The 20,126-nt window shown below is 37.9% G+C and overlaps 1 protein-coding gene across 21 annotated transcripts in view; it reads right to left on the bottom strand.

Annotated features, from left to right (window-relative positions):
* The window catches only part of GPBP1 (GC-rich promoter binding protein 1), a 70,189-nt gene extending 54,983 nt beyond the window's left edge, over positions 1-15,206 (bottom strand). For 5 of the 21 annotated variants that reach the window (XR_014061518.1, XR_014061523.1, XM_081517955.1 and 2 more), the window contains exons 1-2: positions 14,894-15,206; positions 12,919-13,882 (exon numbers count right to left, since the gene is read on the bottom strand). The gene's annotated coding sequence lies outside the window, so the exon portion shown is untranslated. Of the gene's footprint in view, positions 1-12,881; positions 13,883-14,893 lie in introns of all 21 variants that reach the window. The other 16 variants (XR_014061516.1, XR_014061520.1, XM_081517954.1 and 13 more) reach the window with 4 other exon arrangements.
* Between the last annotated feature and the right edge of the window lie 4,920 nt (positions 15,207-20,126).

The following is a 20,126-nucleotide window of genomic DNA, read 5'->3' as shown; positions in this document are numbered from 1 at the left end:
GCAGAAAAGAACATTAAACCAACTATTATAAATATGTTTAAGGACAGGGAAAATAGGAACATAAAGGAAAAACAGAGAACATACAAAATACTTCTAGAAATAAAAAAATGTAATATCTGAAATGAAAAACACTGGACAGGATTAACAGCAGATTACAGATAATGCACAAGAAAATCATCAGTAAGCGTACTAACAGGGTAGCATTCAAATCAGAAAGCATTAAAGTAGACAAAGACAGACTTTATAACTGAAATGTAAAATTAACAAGGTAATTCTAATATTTATGATCCCAATAACAGTGACACACTTTCATAAAGCATAAAATACAGGTGATACAAGAAAAATACAGACGACTTGAACACATCTTCCTCACTCCAATACAAACATAGTGGATAAAAAATTAGTAAGCATATAGAAGATTTAAACCATACTCATTTAAATTTTAACAGATTTTATGTATCAAACGCTAAACCCATAAACACAGAAAGTATATCTTCTTTTCAAGCACCCATCTCAGGCCACCAAGAAATCTTTAATAAATTTCAAACATACCTACAAATGACACTACCTGACCACAATTCAATTAAACTAAAAACAACAAAATCAAGCCTCTTCCACATGCAATTTTAAAACAAAATAAATTAAAAGAAGCAAAGTCACAAAACCAACAGTTAATAAATTGGAAAAGCTGAAGAACTATAAATCCAAAACTACTGGGGGGTGGGGGTAGGGACAGATCAGTAGAGAAGCTACTAGCACAAATATAGAAAATAAAAAATGACAACATTTAAAATCATAAACCATCTGAACAACTCTATGTAGTTAAAGCTGAAAATATAGAAATAGACAATTTTTAGAAAAAGACAATTTACTAAAAATACCCCCAATAAAGAGAAAATCTAAACAAATTACCATGAAAGCATCCCATTACCAAAAAAAAAAAACAGACTAAAGTGTCCTTGAGAACCAAGATTCTAAACACTGAAAAAAGGAAATACACACGTAAGACAGAAGGCAATAAACAAAAACCCAGTGGTCCTAACCTTGAACTGGAAGTATCAATATAAACTCTACAGTACTGCAAAGTAAATAAATACACATTAAGACTGGTTTATAATTTAAACTCTGCTTTAAATATCAAGCATTCAAATTTAACTCAACGTGATAAACAACTATTACCTTTCTAAGAAACTCTTCCATCCACGGATGAATGGATAAAGCAGCTGTGGTACAAAAAAAAAGGATATCCTGCCATTTGTGACAACACAAAAGGGTAGACCTTGAGGGCATTATGCTAAGTGAAATAAGTCAAGGAAAGACATATACTGTATGATCTTACTTTTATGTGGAATCTGTTTAAAAAAAAAAATAGAGATCAGATTTGTGGTTACAGAGCTGGAGTGAGGAACCCAATGGAGAAGCATAATCAAAACGTACGCACTTCCAGTTACAAGATAAGTACTAAGGATGTTATGTACAGCATGAGAAAATGGATGCTAACTAAACTTACTGTGGTAATCATTTCACAATATATGTTAAGTGAAAACATGCTGTTGTACACTTTGAACTTACACAAATCATATATGTCAATTTATATCTCAATAAAACTGAAAAAAGATTAAAGGCATAAAAATTTTTCATGAGAAAAACCTTAACCATTTCACAAGTTATTTATCAAAAGATTCAGCATAAATACATGCTATTCTATTAAACAATTAAGCTTCCCATAATGAAATATCTGACATATTTGTTTTCTGTATAACAAAAATGAAATCTAGGGAGCCAAAACTCCAAACCAACACTTTAAAGAACATCCTTCAAAAGAACACATACTAGTATGGAATGAATGAAGAAATGGATGAAGAACAGTAGAGAGGGAGGGAAGAATTCACATCCTATTTACAGAATAATGGGCCTGATAATATGCATTTCAAAGGCAAATCAATTTTCTAGAATTAGGAAATAATAACTAGAATGGAAATAATAATTCCATTCTAGATCAAATGGCTTAACTCCTTTTTTATTTAACATAACTCTACTTTAAAAGTCACAGTGACTTTAAGGCACCATACATTAATATGTGAACAGAAAGAAACCTCAGTGAAAGAACGAAAAGTCCATATAGAAAACACATACAGAAACTTAGTATAAGAGAAAAGTCTGGACAACTATACTTCAAAGTTTACTCAAAATAATCAAACAGATTAACAATTTAAAGGAGAAAAAAGTCAAAGTCATTACAGAAAAAGAGAAATTTTTATTATCTCAGAAAAGGGAAGGAAGGCCTTTCTAAGTATGACACAGAAAAAGAGAATAAAAATATATTTACATATAAACTCAAAAAGCATTTTATTTGATGAAAATCACAATCAATGTCAAATAAAACATCATTATACTGGGGGAGGGCAGGGAATACTTGTCACACAAAGCATATATAAAGGTCTTTTACCTTCATACACAAATGTTCCTATAAATCAACAGAAAAAGAACTCATAGAAAAGAGAGAAAAATGAAAAAAGGATATAAAGAGTTCACAGAAAAAGATCTTATATATAAAATTTTCATTCTCAGGAGTTTCTTGGTGGTCTACTGTTATTAATATGGAATAATCTTCCAAGATAATTCCTTAAGTAAAAAAGGTTAGATAGCAAGATGGAGAGACTTTCCCTGGTGGTCCAATGGTTAAGAATCCATCTTGCAATGCAGGGGACACAGGTTCAATCCCTGGTCTAGGAACTAGGATCCCACATGCTGCAGCACAACTAGACGTGCACACCGCAATGAAACCCAACTTAGGCCAAAAAAAAAAAAAGAGCAAAGTGGACATCATGCTACTTGTATTAGAAAGAAAAACATCATGTGCTTAATTATCCATAAGATCTCTAGAAAAATTCATAGAAAACAGTTTCTTCAGACAAGAACGAGAGCTGGACAAAAGGGGAAGGTGACTTGTGCTATCTGTGATTTGCATTAGGTGTATGTATTCAAAGTAATTTTAGATCCTCTTAAGTCTGACTCAGCTTTACCAGTTCTTGAATCCTCACTTTAATATAATCCATCTTTTTCTAAAGTCAAATTAGGCTGAAGGGTAAGATCCTAAGAGTATCAACCAAGTTTCAACAAATGAATAAGTAAACCTAACCCTATGAATAAGTCAGCTCACAAAGTGCTAACAGATTCAGGATCCTTGATAGGAAATGAAAAGATTTGGGGGATTCCCTGGCGGTCTAGTGGTTAGGACTCTGCGCTGCCACTGCACGGGGCAATCTCAGGGAACCAAGATCCCTCAGGCCACACAACATGGCTAAAAGTAAAAAAATAAAAATAGTTTTTTAGAAAATAATTCAGGGAACTTTTTAAAGGACCTAACTGGTTATGAAGACAAAATATACAATGAATATCTATATATTCACACACACACAATTTGTTAAGCAATCTGCCTAGGATTTTACAAGTATTATCTCATTTAGTCCTCACGAGGTTGATACTATCTTTTCTTCAAACAAGAACAACAGGTTTTTAGATGTGAAGTACATTTTAAAGTTCCGAGGGTCACAGTACTCATCAGTGGTAGCTCAAATTCTTAACCTCTATATACACCCTACACATACTGTAAATAACCCAGGGTATATTAGGTAGAGATCATGTGTTATATAACATATTAGCTTTAAGTTTAACAAGTATGTAAGTCAGTCTCTATGTTCTGAGTTTTAAGTTTCTGCCTTACCTGTCAGGCACGATCTTGAGTTTATAGCTTTATATCAAACCATAGAAAATACAGATCTCAATCTCAATCTCCTAGACAAAAAGTCTTTTAGGTGGCAAAAAGAAGACAGGTAGTCTGAACTTCCACGACAGTCACAACTGGCTAACCTAGCCAACTTTATCTCCAAATAAGACTCATTCTCTCATCAAGTTCAATCCTTGGAAGGCCCTAATTTAAAGTACTAAAGTGAAAACATTTTTACTCACTTTTCCCCATTTCCACAAAGTGCCTATAAAAGGAACTCATTTTAAATGTAGATCAAAGAGTACATAATGTGAAAGATCTGAAACTACGAGTTACAAAAAAAAACCTAAGGCAACTAAGCTTGCATAGGAAAAGTCCTTAAAACATCTCGATAATCAAGTAGTTTTCAACCTAGCTAATGTTCATGAAGCAATGACTTATTTCATTACTCATCTAATGATACTTGCTACAGTAGCCTTAAGTTTACCACCCTACCAGAGTTTTATTAAATAAGCCCCCTTGGAAGGGATCTAAAAGATTCAAAGCCAAAACCAAACTGAGAAAATCTGCAACACAAAAATAATTAAAGCTCTATGGACATAAATCTGCATTTGCCATCTCTGAGGAGGAAACGTAGCAGGATTATGTTTCCTCCTTAAATAAAGACATCAGTTAATATAAACGAATTGTCATGGCCTTCCTGATTTCTGAAAATGAGCCTAAAATTGGCCACCTACATATTTCAAGGTCACTCCTTGAAATGTAAAGTGTTTTGTCTTTTTAAGCCTGAGAGGCCAATTCCACTAGATTTCAATCCCTCTGACTGAACATTTCAAAACTATGGAAATTTTTTAAAAGCCAGGATTATAATAAAAAGAAGTCTTTATCAAGCAGTCCCCTCAGAAAGGTTACTCAAACCCAAAGTTAGCCTTTAATCTAGCAAACAGAGTAGAAGTTCATGTAACAATTATTTAAGTCTAGGCAGATAAAGAACTTTCCTGGTGGCTCAGACCATAAAGAATCTGCCTGCAATGCAGGAGACCTGGGTTTGATTCATGGGTCCAGAAGATCCCCTGGAGAAGGAAACGGCAACCCACTCCAGTATTCTTGCCTGGAGAATTCCAGGGACAGAGTAGCCTGGCGGGCTATATATAGTCTCCATGGGGTTGCAGAGTCAGACACCACTAAGCAACTAACACTCTCAGGTAGATAAAACTGCTTCTAAATGATCAGACAACAAAGAAATTCAGCTGTAAATAATCCCCTAGCAAATTTTACCTAGCCCCCAGGCAGTTAAATAGAAGTTCTACAATAAAATACCGAGGGTGGTGGTGTAGGTGGGGGATGAATTACATTATCTAAGATGTCTTTGCTCTACATAAACACAGGGAGCATATAACAATAAACAAATAAGACAAGGTACCTGTCCACAGAAGTTTATGCAATAAAGATAGGTGAGAGGAGATAATTAAGAAACTGATCTAAATGTGATACAGTAACAAGAGAAATCAAAGGTTACATGAAGGGGGTTGCCCACTTCACATGGAATGATTAGAGAAAGTCATTCAGAATGTAACATATGAGCCAAAACTGAGCTAAAAAAGCAAAAAGAGGCAGAGCATAACGGCCCAAAGACAGGAAGGAAAATGCCTGGTGTATTTAAGGAAGAAAAGGCCGAAAGTCAATGGTCCAGGATGACAGTAACCAAGGTTGCAGAGAAAAGGAAGGGACAATGAAGTTCCTTGTAGGCTACAGAGTCTGCATGTTATTCTTAGGTCCAATGGAAAGACCATGCTCTGGGAATAACGAGCTATAAGAATGCAAGAATGGCACAATTACAAAGTTACAAGGCTACAAAACAAGTAGTTCAAGTAAGAGAAGATCAAGGCTTGTAAAAGCCCAGTGATGGTGGAGCAGAAATGGATATATTTGGGAGAGCAAAGAGATAGTCTGAATAGGCAGATACTTTATCCATTTACTGAGCTACGGAAGCAGGGACAAAGGGGCTGGGAAAGACTCAAAGACAAGTTCAGTTTTGGATATGTTAAATGTGTAAATGAAATAAAGAAGTCAAGGTCGGTTAAATTACAAGCCTAGAATATGGGGAGGAGGCTTGGACTGGAGATTTAAATTTGAGATCTTTTGCATAGAGATGCCACTTAAAATTATGGTACCATATTGCAAGTTAAGCAATTACCTCAGAAGAGTGTAACGACTATGATTCAACAATTTTAAACAGGTCATAAATGCAATCTAAATATACCTGGTTTCTGCTCAGTTCCTACCTTCCCTTATCTACAATCTCCATCCAGGCTGATCACATGATCCTCAAACACTACTATCTATATGACCCAGCCATAACAATACTACTACAACTGTTGCCATCATTTTACAATTTCAAAGCATTTAACATTCATTATTTCATTCGATTGTAATGATAACTTTGTGAAGCAGGAAAAAAACTAGTTTTAGCAGAGCAGAAAATAAAAGTCTTAAAAAGGCTGGCCTGGCCAACATTAAATACCTATTATTTACTAGATGATATGAAATTAGCATTCAAATTGAAGGACTGTGTTTACTCTATATTCACAGAACTTAGAGAAGACAAACTACATGAGTTTAGGAATCTTATATTATTACCTTGTTTGCTACTAAATGCCCAGCACCAAAGTACAGGCACATAACAGACAAACATCTACCGGACGATAAACATTTCTAGCACAGACTAATACTCAAGAATTAAAAATCCCAGATCCACTGTTGAGTCAATGTTTTACCATAAATAAGACGGTATGGTTGTATCTTACTTTCTCATTTGCAACATAAAAATGTTGTCATTTATTTTCCAAGTACGCTTATGTATAACTTAGATAATATCTAACATCGCAAGCCATTCAAAAGACAATTGCTCCATGAATTCAAGATGGCATTATTTTGCAACAGGTTGTTATTTCATATCCCCATAAAAACAATTTCCCCCTTTAACCCAAATTTCCTATAAAAGATGTCAATCAGGTTTTAAAATAAAGCAGAAAGAAAAAGTCAAAAGCTACCATTTGTTATTTATCGACTACTGCTTTGTGGAACTGACATATATCAAAGAAGCCACAAATAGTTCCACATGTATAGGGTCAATTGACATTTAACAGAGGTATTTCAACATCATTCAATGGGAAACAAAGTCTTTTCAACAAACAGGATTAGGAGAGTAAGACATCTATATTTAAAAAAGAAAGAAATGAACCTCAACCCTTTCACATGCAAAAATAAAATTCATTCCAAATGGATCACAGATCTAAATATATAAACTACAAAGCTTTCAGAAGAAAGCTAAAAAGCAGGAGAAAATCCTATGAATTCAGGTTAAGTAAAAATTTCTTAAGACAAAAAAGCACAATTCATCAAAGAAAAACTAATCAATTTTACTACAAATTTTAAAATGTCTGATCTCCAAAACAGTTAAGAAAATGAAGACAAACCATAGATGGGAGAAATTTGCAAAATACGTTATCTAATACACTTACAGCCAAAATAAAGAATTCTTACAATTCAATAAAACAAGCTAATCTTTTAATGGATCAAAGACTTGAATAGACACTTCACCAAAGCACACTAAAAGATGCTTATCATGTCACTACACCGTATGATAGCTTTAATCTTGGCTAACTGCCCACTCAAATACCCCAGCAGTAAATACTATTAAAGGAAAAATTAATCAACTTGAGGTACTTTTCTTCCTTAAAGGACAAGAGTATTTATTAGATCATCTGCTTCTTTTTAAGAAGGGCAAATAACCTGTAGAGTATGGTCTGGAAATTAGGGGGCAGAGAGGAGGGTTATCTGATCATACTTATGCTATTATATATTGAAATACATTATCATAAGTGTTTATTTTCTTATTACGGCTGTATAACATTGTGATCTTACTATGTGCATGCTGCTGCTAAATTGATACAAATTTAGAATTTATTTTCTTCTCTAAACTTAAAACAACCTATTTGTGGGGGTGAAAACTTCAGCTAATTATATTGACAACGTGTGGGTGTCCTCAGTCACTCAGTAGTGTCCAACTCTTTGCAACCCCATGCACTGCAGACTTCTCGGTTCATGGAATTTTCCAGGCAAGCATGCTGGAGTGGACTGCCATTTCCTACTCCAGAGGAATCTTCCCAACCCAGGGATCAACCAACTCACCCCCCCTTGCACTGGCAGGCAGATTCTTTACCACTGAGCCTTCTGGGAAGCCCTCATATTGACAACAACAGGTTGTAAAGAATTACCCTAGTTTTTTTAACTATGTCCACAAAATCTTTTGACAAAAGGTGGAGCCTAACTTCTCACTCCTTGACTGTGGGCTAGACTTAATAGCTTGCTTCTAATGAAAAGAATGTGGCAGAAATGACTTCTGAGAGTAGGTCATAAAAGGCACTGCACACTTTTACCTACCTTTCTTCTCAGATCACTTCCTCTGGAAATGCAGCTGCCATGCAAACAGCTGGAGATCTACATATGCTAAGGAAATTGAGTCCTCTAGACAACAGCCAGCAGCAACCTGCCAGCCCAAAGAGGAATACCTTCTTAGAAGGAGATCCTCTAGGCACCAGTCAACCCTTCAAATGACAGCAACCCTTGAGATTTTTATGAAAGACATGGAAGAAGCCAGAACCACTCAGCTAAACTGCTACCAAATTTCTGACCCACAGAAAATCCATGTGCACTAGTATTCTTTTAACTCCTCTGTTTAAAGAATATACAGTTTTGAGAAAAAAAGAGATGTTTTGCCATTAGAAAGAAAACAACAAGAACATACAGTTGACCCTTAAACAACATAGTCATTAGAGAACTGTGCAGGCCCACTTACATGTGGATTTTTATCAATATTAAATACCAGACTACTACACTATCCAAAACTGGTTGAATTTGTGGATGCAAAACTGCAGATACCGAGAAACCTCAGATATAGACGTCTGGCCTACTATATGCAAATTTTCCAATTCAAAGGTAGGTGCCCATAATCCCCGTGTCATTCAAGAGTCAACTGTTATTTATGTTTACTGAAAGCTAACTTGTTTTTACTAGTATACATACATACATAAAGACAAAAAAATGACAATTTTCCAGTTAAATAATTTTCTAAAGGTATATGCAAGATGCAACCAAAACAATCCATTTAACTAGAATTTTTAAGATTCCTGCTTAAAAAAAAACCAACTTAAGTATGGAACAACTTCTAAAGACGGTTTTAAAAATACATAATCTGAAAACTGAATTAACAGGTAGGAAATGAAGATGAAAACAATGCACTCCCCAAGTTGTGAACAGAAAGATGACTAAAGAAACTGGGGTTTCCCTGGTGGTCCAGTGGTTGGGAGTCCATCTGCCAATGCACGGGACATGGGTTTGATCCCTGGCCTGGGAGGATCTCATATGCCTCACAGCTGGAGGGCAGCTACTGAACCCGTGCTCTGGAGTCCAAGCAACACAACTAGAAAAAATATGCACACAGCAACTAAGACCAGCACAGCCAAAAATAAATAAATAAATTTTTTAAAAAGAAACTGAGTATGATCTCTTATATAAAAAGATGCAGAAAACAGCAATTACTTGAACAGATACAGTACAAAAGCTTGTAAGTATTCTGCTGGGTGGGACAGCTAACAAAAATGGGAAAAGTAGGCAGGTAAAACTGAAAAGGAGATCCAATCATAAAAGGTCTTATCAGTAATTATAACATTTTGTGTCTCGTGATCCTGCTGTTGAACCTGCTCTCCAATAAAATACATGGAAGCACCTTCAAATACATCTATTTCAGAGACTTCTCAAATGAGTCTCCCATTCACGTAGCCAAAAAGAATTCATGTTAGGAGCCCCTCACACATGAAACATTAAAAGAGGGACATAGGATACTCTGCAACTTGCTCTTTCCAAAATATCCCGAAGACATGACCTGAAAGGCTGCTAAAGTAACAAAACCAAGAACTGTAATTTAGGCAGATTTCTCTGGCCACAGGAAAACTTTGTAGAGACGTAAACTCAACTAAGGACCTCCTTGGTGGCTTAGACGGTAAAGAATCTGCATGCAATGGGGGAGACCTGGATTCGACCCCTGGGTTGGGAAGATTCTCTGGAAGAGGGCATGGCAACCCACTCCAGTATTCTTGCCTGGATAATCCTCAGGAACAAAGGAGTCTTGTGGGCTACCGCCTATGGGGTTGAAAATAGTCGGACACAACTGAGCGACTAAGCACATACACACAAACTCAATTAAAGTAGGGTATTTCCTTAGCCAAAAATCAAGCTAGGACGATAGATTAAACTGGAAATGAGGAAAGCGTGACTGATGCAGGTAATGCCGTTAACAGAAACAACAGACAGAAATAATTTCCAAGACCATAATACTAGTTTAACATGCAAAATATATTAAACAGAATTTTAAAATGTTACAAATACAATAAAACTTTACCTATATATTATACCTCACAATTAACAAAAAAGCCTTCACATACATTATTTCCATCATTTTTATGAAAAAAGTAAAGCCAAAAAAGTAAATATGTGCGTGCATGCTAAGTCACTTCAGTCGTGTCTGCCTCTTTGCAACCCAAAGGACTATAGCCCGCCAGGCTCCTCTGTCCATAGGATTCTCCAGGCAAGAACACTGAAGTGGATTGTGATGCCCTCCTCCAGGTAATCTTTCCCGCCTAGGGATCGAACCCCCATCTCTTAGGTCTCCTGCACTGACAGGCAGGTTCTTTACCACTAGCATCACCTGGGAAGCCCTTAAGTAAATATACAAGGTCACAAAGACCCTTTTCTAATATTCCAAATCCGGGATCAAAAATCTCCTTTCTAACTCCCCAAAACTACCCTTTTCCTACATCACTACCCCTAACTGGATCTAAATTGTTATCTAAACGCTTTTATTAAAAAGTGGTTGAGTCAAAGACAATGAGATAATCTGGCCTGTTTAGGTTCTATCCTCACTTGTAATTTTACTTTCAGATTAGAGGTTCCCATCCTTATTCCCTTCCCTTGTTTATTTTCTTCTCTCTTCTGTTCATTTCATAATCTGAAACCATACTTTAATTTTTAGCTAACCAAAGTTAGCACTCAAATAGCTACTAACAAATAGTAAAACAGTGGTTTTTCTTCTTTTAGCTGGTCTCCAAGCTCCACTAGTAATCATGACTAACCAAAGAAAAGCAGTAAATGAGAAGAAAAACAAAAATATCAGTGATAATGTTCAAACTGAATTAATAATTAATAAAAGTAAAATACACATAAAAACAGTATTAAACATGGCTAGTGATTAAGTTTGGGTCTCTCTAGTCTGACTTGGAGACTTGGTCAAGACTCCTATACCAGTCTGTTTCCCTAAAATTTTTAATTTCTCACCTATACAACTAATAGTAGTTTTCTCTACGATATACTACTATGCACGACATAATCATCATCTATAAATGTTAATCATTGTAATTGTTATTTTAGACCTATATATTGTTCAGGCACAGAAGTGGGGGAAAATGGGAGAAGGGGAGATAGAGGTACTTATTGGGGGCAGGGGCGGGGAAGAACCCAGCTATTATTTTAATTACTCTGGTACTGTATATTTCAATGCCAAGAAAATAATGAAATATTTATCAAAACATTCAAGTTGAATAAAGCTGCCTTTGAACAACTACTGTAAGCAAATGTTAGACTATTCAAGGATTAATTGTTAAAAACCCTGGTCACTAGAGTCATCTTTATCCTGATACTACTGCTTGGAGCAACAGGGGAAATTTAAAGAAAAATAATCACAAACAGTAAATCTTATGTGGTTCTTTTCTATAAAAAAAAGGTCATTCACTTCCTGTTCAAATTCCTAATCACATTCAAAATGCAGGTTCTTAGATAAGTAACTTGAAAACCCACCAAGTTTGAGGAATACGTAAAATACAGGCTCTCCGAAGCAAAGAAAAGGGCAGAAGGGGGGTTGTTCTCATCACAGTTTTATATAAATCAAGGTGGAAACTCAATTAGAAGTACTACACAAAGCTCTGACAGAGAAAACAACAAATAACCTATTCTTTTTGACAGACTTATTTAACTCTAATCTCAATTTTACATCAGAAGATAAAATACCACGTATGTCTAAATACCTACAATCTTTTGGACACTCCTACCTCTCCTGCTCTAAGGGAGCTAACAGGATTCAACGGCAAAAAAAACAACAAAACAATAATTGAGCCAAATGACCAGTTAGTAGGCTATCCTGGCAAAGTGTGCAAATATTACGGTATTTTTTAATCTCAGAGAGATAATTAAGTGAAAAAATAACCCTCTTAACTTTAGCTACATTCGTCTGTTAATATAAACAGCTTCAAAAATAAATTTTAGTCAATTTTTTAAAAACAAACACTTCTACTGAATGCCTTATGACTCACTAAAAAAAGCTAAATGCAGTAACAAATCATAATACCAGTCAATCTTCAAATAAACAACTAAAAGATGATACTCTTTTGTCAAAGGATTTTTATTACAGCAATTAATATTCACAACTTTTTTTTTTTAAACCAAGAGTTGTTTATAAACTTAAGGCAGCATTACCTTCTGGAGGCAGAAAATGTATACTCATTTTTTTTTTTAAGTTAAAGGTTCTTAATGTACCTTCTCAGTTCCTCTCAGTTTCTGTTCCTAGTAATGACTTTTTGAAACTTTACAAACAATCTGAAATACAAAGCCACTTCAAAATTTGTTTCAAAAAATTTCTGTAATGGATTAAAAGGTTAGGAATTGTTATCCCTTAAAACAATTTACTTCATGAAAGACCAGATTAAAAGTCAAGCCCTGTAATTTGTTTAAACAACTACCTAATTCTACACTGGAACACTAAACTGCATTCAGAATGTAATCTAAACTCATATTTAGGAAGTAAATTGGCTATTCTATTAATCCATAGCCATACTGACCATATGGATTCGTCTCTTACTTCAGAAGCACGAAAACTTCAAATGTGAACAGTTTCATCTGAAATATTGTTAACAATTCTTTCTGCATTTCAATTTACTTAACAGTTCAGATCGCCCAGGAAACTGAAGGAATCTTACTGCATGAAACTGAAAGGCTTCCAAAGAATAACATAAGATATAGTTGACTCATTACAGTTTACAAATGAACATTTGATTTGCTCACCATATAGTACTTACAAATTCCAACAGGACTGCACAGGAAGGTGTTGGGTTTGTCTCCGCAATCTTTATGCTTTCCAGTTTGTTTTTTTATTTTGTATCCTCTGAAATAATATCCAAGTTCTTTGAAGACACTTAACCTATGGCTATTTGACATAGAGTTACTTCAGTCAGCTACCCATACTTCTGTTTTAAAGTTTTCATATGGCTATCGCCAGAATTAGCCAAGTTCCTTGGATTTTAAGATTTTAAAGTCTTCTTTATTATTCCATGTACTTGTCACTGTTGTACTTATCCACTCCAGATGAAATAATCCAATTTATGAGTCAAAAAGCAAAAACAAAAAGAGAATTTCACATCTGAAGAGCATTCCTAAACATCAGCATAAACAGAGACACACAGCTATCTCAATACTACCATGCTGCAGGGAAACTGCCACATCTTAAATTTCCATGTAAATAAAAGATAAAAGCAAAAAAACTCTGTATTCATTCAATGTCTTCATTTAGAAAAGCTGTCCCATTGTGACATGAAAAGGGCTGAGGTCAAAAATTCCTAAAACTTCTAATAAAGGTAAAAATAAACTGCCATGAAACTTCAGCAATATTTAAACAGTAATTTGAAACTGCCGAAACTACTCAATACACAAAGCAAACATATCTTACAGTTTTGGCTGAAGAACACCAACAAAAGGGGAGGGGTTGGGGGGAAGGCAAAAATACCACCAGCTGAAACACTTTAAACCAGTTATATAATCCGTTTGAACCAAAATACTGAAGAAATGCCTGGATCTCTTTTTAAGTAGCTTGTAGAATTGTTCACTACTATCAATTCACTTCAGAGATGATTCTTGCCAATTTTAATAAACTTCTGGGGTAAAATTATCCAAAAACATTGTAATTCCAAAATGGCCACTTGAAATATCCGGGGCCTTTTACACAAAACCTAGAAGATGATCTTCATATCTGAGTAATTCAACCACCTGTAAAAGTTATAAAAAAAAATTTAAATTACACACTGAATTTTAATTTTGAACTAAAAATTAATCCCCATGCTCAACAGTCAACCTCTGGAGAGAAAAGCACTTCCGCACCCAAAAAAGGTCTACTGTATGAAAAGAACTTCAAAATATATGTAGAGGGGGAGAAAAAACGGTGGGAGATGGTATTATGGAAGACAAGCGCTGATTCCAACTGGGAAGGGTGTACGGATATAAGGTAGAGGGATTATATAAGCAAATCTTCTTATACTTTGAGTAAATGTTACAAACCAGCAAACAATCTTTCGAAGAGATATTCCGTATTTTCTATTCAAATCTACCAAAAGAAAACGCAAAGACAGGTGTGCTGACACCGAGCATTACTAAATGCAACTTAGCGAATGAGGGATATCAAGAGAAAGACGCCCCCTCCAAATCAGAATGTCCAAAGCAAAGGGGCACATTTTCCCCATTCAGAGTAGGAAGGTAAGTGGCCGGTAAGTGGGACAAGAACGTCCCTTAAATTCGCCCGAGGGTGAGACTTACCCGGCAGCCACGAGATGTGAGGGTTCCCATTTCCTTGAATTAAGAAAACAGGTTTCTCTCAACACTGAGGGGGTGGAAGGTACTGAGCCCTTCTCGTATACCACGTTAAGAGTGCTTTTCTCCCCAACCAGACCGAGTCCCCTCAGACCCTACAGGACTCAGAGGGGAAAGGCTGCGCTCGCCTCGGTCCATAGCCACGGACCTGGAGAGGCGGGCTGAGCGGGTGCGCTGAGAAACAACCAAAGGCCACAACTCGGCCTCGACTCTCTCAATCCTCCGACAGCGGCAGCGGTGCAAAAGGAGGCGGGCGCCTGCGAGAGGCCGGAGGGAGGAAGACCGAGCACGAAAGGCGTCGGACCCATTCCCAGCCTCCGCCAAACAACACCCCCCCCAACCAAGCCGCCCGGGCTAAGCCACCCACCCCTCCCCACAACCGCCACCTCCGCTCCACCCGGACCAAGTCAATACCTAGAGGGGCCTCGCCGCGCCGTCCTTCCCTCTCTGTCCTCGCTCTCCCGCCACCCTCCCCCCGTCCTCGGGCAGCCTCACACCTCGCGCCGCCAACGCCGCTCCCGACCCCTCAAACCTCAACGCCGACACGGGTACCCCCTCCCATCCCTAGACCCTGGGGCCGAGCGCAGAGGACGCTATTACCTTCTGCCACACCAGAGGTGCCCCTGGCCTAGGGGTGCCGCTGCGCTCGATCCCGGGAGGAGGTTTTCGGTACTTTGAATAATCCCCTTTTGCCGCTTTTCCCTCCCCCACAACCAGTCTCAGTCCCAAAATGGCGCCGACCCGATCCGCAATGTTCTGGGCCAAGTCTCGCGAGATCGTGGAAGGTGGCGAGGCGGGGAAGGAACTAAAGGGGCTGAGGAGAAGGGAGGGGAAAGGCGGGGCGAGGAGAAGGAGGAGGGAGATAGGGTGTGGAAGAAGCGGTGCGAACGAACCTACTGGGCGGGGCAGCAGGAGGAGCGTCTCCACCAGAGAACCTTCTGGCCTAAGCAACCGCTCACGCCCCGGCCAAAGAAGCCCCGCCCTCTACGTCGAGCGGCTTGGGGAGGGGAGAGGGCGTGGTTATGCCTAGGGGAGGGGCTTCGAGGAGGTCCCGGAGGCAGGGGCGCGCGGGGGGCGGTGGCTCCGCGCGGTGACGTCAGGAGCAGCTGGAGACGGGGATTACCCCCTGCTGCTGACGTGAGGATGGTGAACAATCGGGAACGTTCGGTGGAAGGGGGAATTCCCCGCTGCTCCCAGAGGAGCCCCTCCTCCCGTCCTTCCCCCCGTCCGCGGCCGCCCCGGAGCCTGGGATGGTGGGGCGGCGGAAGGGCGAGAGGGGAACGCCGATTCGGGAGGCGGCCGCGCCGGCTCGAGTGGCTCGCGCCGCGGCGTCTGCCCTGGCTGGATGCTCTGAGGAGCCGCGGCGCGCGATGCGCCGGATACCTCGCTCAGGCCTGGGAGTCTGAGAGATCACATGCTCACCGGTACACAGCCCTGCGCGGGCGGAGCGCCGGCGGTGTTGGCGCAGGACTAATCCGGCGCCTTGAAGCAGTGGATCCACTGTCGTATGCAAATACGAGAGTGTCGGGTATAAATAATACACGCGAGGCCCGTGACTGAGGAGACGAGACTCGCTGGTTGGGAAGGAAGCCCAGATTCTCAGGGATAAAAGAGGCTACTGGATATAACTGTGCTAATTATCGTTTTTCTGTTTATTAAATCTACAGCAGGGGAGGATTATTTGAACAGTGTCTCGGTCCCTCACAGCTCGTAAGATTCGGTATGATGAATTTTGTGGGCGTCGCCGTTTTCTAATTGCGATACCTTTTTGCCTTGAAACTGAAGACTCACGTTGAACCTGTGAAATTAGCCTTTCAAGGGGTATCGCAAAGGAAGAAAAGTAACCGTATTTCTTTAGGAAGTTTGTGGGGGAAGGGTGTCTTAACAAGGGAAAAAACAGAAGAGAAAATTTTCTTGGCTCTTCGCCCTTCTCCAAGCCACGAAGATTTCATACACGGAAACTTGATGGTTCTTTTATGTGCATTATGGGGTTTGTAGTTTAATGAACTGCTTTTAAAACCTACCTGATAGAATGTTTGAATATAAACTCACCAAGAGTTACACCTCCCAATCTTTTCGTTTTCGTAGGGGAGATGGCCACTTGGCAATTAATAATGCCTCGCTGAGTGCAAAGAAATGAGAATTAACACTTGCTGGATTCCTTGTCTGTGCCAAGTACTTAATTCTTATACCAGTCTCTGAAGTGGTGTTTTCCTCCTTTTGCAGATGAGGAAACTGGTTCAGGTTACACAACATAGAAGGTGGGTGCCACCACTTGGCTGTACCAGACTTTAACTCAAGTGTGTTTGGGCCTTAATTCACATTCTTTACACCACACCACATTGCTTCCATAGAAATAACTTACGTATTGGGACAAGACCTGCTTCTGCTTCTATTTCTAAGCATGGTGTCAATTCAACAAACAAAGGAAAATATTGACGCTTTGAAAACACGAATTGTACCTTTCGGATGGCAAAAGATATAAAGCTGAAAACCCAATAGTGAATGGAGAAACAGTTGTAACATGGATGACAAAAATATTAATATTTAATTATATACAGTTGGTTACTATCCATAATATCTAATAATGTTTAATTTACATAATAAATACATTAAGAGCTCTTACAAATTATTAAGTAACAGGCAACCATACTAACTCTTTTAAAAGGTCAAAGGACATGAGGAAGCCAGTCATGTATGTGTCAGTAATTATATGAAAAGATGTTCTACCTCACTAAAAATCGGAAAAAATGAAAATAAAACTAATAGTGACGTCCTGTACTACATTTCACTTAGCAGACTGGCAAAGATTTAAAAAGAATAAAACCTAGATGAAGGTATAAGGAATAGGCATTTGTGTATCAACAGCTATTCTACATCTGAGAATTTTTATTAGTAAAATAATAGGAAAGGTGTCCAGCAATTTATAAAGATATCCATTGATAAATTGCTTATAATTACAAAAGCCATTTAAAATGATGATATACTTCTTTGTAAAAAATGATAACATGAAAAAATGTTCGCATTACGAAAACTAAGTCAGTTACAGGACTGTCCACTTTCTGTCATCTAGAAAAACTTTACATCAAAAGACTAAGTCTGACTGAATAGATATCAAAATGTTACCAATGTTTATTTCCAGGTAGAGAATCTTGATACTTGTTAAGGGCCTGTGTTACTTTTCTAATCATTAAAAAACAAGCTAACTAAAAAAAATACAAGAATCTGTCTCCAACCAGTAATATGGTTTCCATTATTTTATTCATTTAGTGAAATGTAACAAAGGATTTATCACATAATTATTTTAATTTATTAGTTAGCATAACATTATAATAGTTTGAAAAACGCTTTTTTAACCAAGCCCTGTATAAGAAATAAGGGCTTCCCAGGTAACTCAGTGGTAAAGGATCTGCCTGCTTATGCAAGAGATGAAAGTGATGCAGGTTTGATCCTTGGGTAGGGAAGATTACCATGGAGCAGGAAATGTTAACCCATTCTAATACTCTTCCCTGGAAAACTCCATGGACAGAAGAGCCTGCCAGGATACAGTCCATGGCATCGCAAAGAGTTGAATACAACTGAGCATGCACACACTCTTCACTTTATATAAGATATATTGATAAATTTGACAACTTTCAGTGATTTTATAAAGATTAGTCATAAAGAGATTAAGTAACTTGCTTCAAAATAATGTTAGCTTGAGTATGCGTGATGTGTAAATGAAGGTATTCATTTCCAACTTACGTGTAATAGTGAAAACCAGAAAACCTAAATGTCTGCCAACCAAGTGTGTATGTGAGTGCATGCTCAGTGGTGTCCAACTCTTTGTGACCCCAGGGACTATAGCCTACCAGGCTCCTTTGTTCATGGGATTTTCTAGGCAAGAATATTGGAGTGGGTTGCCATTTTTTACTCCAGGGTATCTTCCCAACTCAGGGATGAACCTGTCTCTCTTGGATCTCCTGCATTGGCCGAAAGATTCTTTACTACTGTGCCACCTGGGAAGCCCCTACCAGCCAAGTACTGGTTAAAAAATTAATGTGCATCCATATAGTAGAATACTATACAGCTGTTAAGAATAAGGTAGGCCAATATATGCAAAGATACTCAGTATGTTAAGAGGTAAAAGTATGTGACAAAACAACATATATATATACCATCAGAATCTGTTTTTTAAAGTATGTATATATAGCAATAATGAAAGAATAACTTTAATATTCATCAGATCAAGATTTTTTTGTTTTATTCACTGTGCTATTTGAATATACTATTTTATAATAATTTGATGTTTAAAACTTAATTGCCAAAAATCTAAAGCAGTTGGGAAGCAAAATATTTCTGTAGGAAACCTTGACTCTTTCCAAACTATATCCAGTGTTCCTTTTCTGTGTTCCCATTATGCAATTCTGTGTTTGTATCTATGATCACCCATCTTTACCTCTACCTTGATCCTGAAAAGTGTCTAGGAACTTCCTTGTAATCCCTCTACATGTAATTACAGTTGCTGATTTCCTTACTTGTCTCTACCATGAACTCAAAGCTCCCTGAAAGCAGCAATTATGTTTTTCATATTTATTCATAGCAACTAGTATAGTTTTGGCCACAGCATAAATATTTGTTAAATGCATGGCCTCCCCACCTTAATCTTTGTTTTTGCCCCATACTATTATACTTGTGGGCTTCCCTTGTAGCTAAGTTGGTAAAGAATCTGCCTGCAATGCAGGAGACCCGGATTCAATCCCTGCGTTGGGAAGATCCTCTGGAGAAGGAAATGACAACCCACTCCAGTATTCTTGCCTGGAGAATCCCATGGACAGAAGAGCCTTGCAGGCTATAGTCCATGGGGTCACTAGAGTCGGACATGACATAGTGTCTAAACCACCACCAATAACAATTTTTAAGTACAAAAGTTGTACATGTAGAACATTTGACAGATACAGAAGAGTATAAACAAATTAAAATTACCTATAGTCCACCACCCAGAAATAATGGCTCTTAAGTTTTATTAATGTATTCCTTTTAAGGATTTGTTCTTAGTATGTCTTTGTATCATCGTATATGTAAAGCTAACCTTTATATCCCTTTTTTATTCCATATGTTCAAAACTTCCCACATTTAAAAAATTCTTCCTTTTGTCTAGGGTTCATTTTAAGGATTAGCATAACATTTGATATCTAGTCTTTATGATCTGTTTATTTTAACACAATAAGGATGGTCATTATTTTTGAGCCACTTTTCTAACCTACCTTTCCCTAGAAAAGGTTCCTGATCCTGTTAAGTTTCACTCAATTCATGATTATAAATTTAAATTTACCAAGTATTTTCTCCTTTTGATGAGTTTTTCAGTTGTGACAGTGTTAGTCACTCAGTTGTGTCCGACCCTTTGCTATCCCGTGGACTGTAGCCTGCCAGGCTCCTCTGTCCATGGAACTCTCCAGGCAAGAATACTGGAGTTGGTAGCCATTCCCTTCTCCAGGGGATCTTCCCAACCCAGGGATCAAACCCAGGTCTCCTACATTGCAGGCAGATTCTTTACTGTCTGAGCACAGAATTGCTGGAGAATTGACTGCTTACTCCTTACTCAAAGCATAGATGTGAATTGACAAATATTCTCTGGACTCCAGTGATGGATGGCCCAGTTTTGCTA

This window comes from Giraffa tippelskirchi, chromosome 8 (genome assembly GCF_054371585.1).
Source record: "Giraffa tippelskirchi isolate mGirTip1 chromosome 8, T2T-mGirTip1v1.2.pri, whole genome shotgun sequence".
NCBI lineage: Eukaryota > Metazoa > Chordata > Mammalia > Artiodactyla > Giraffidae > Giraffa > Giraffa tippelskirchi.
The sequence above is the reverse complement of the archived record's forward strand: the minus strand, read 5'-3'. Positions and strand labels throughout refer to the sequence as shown.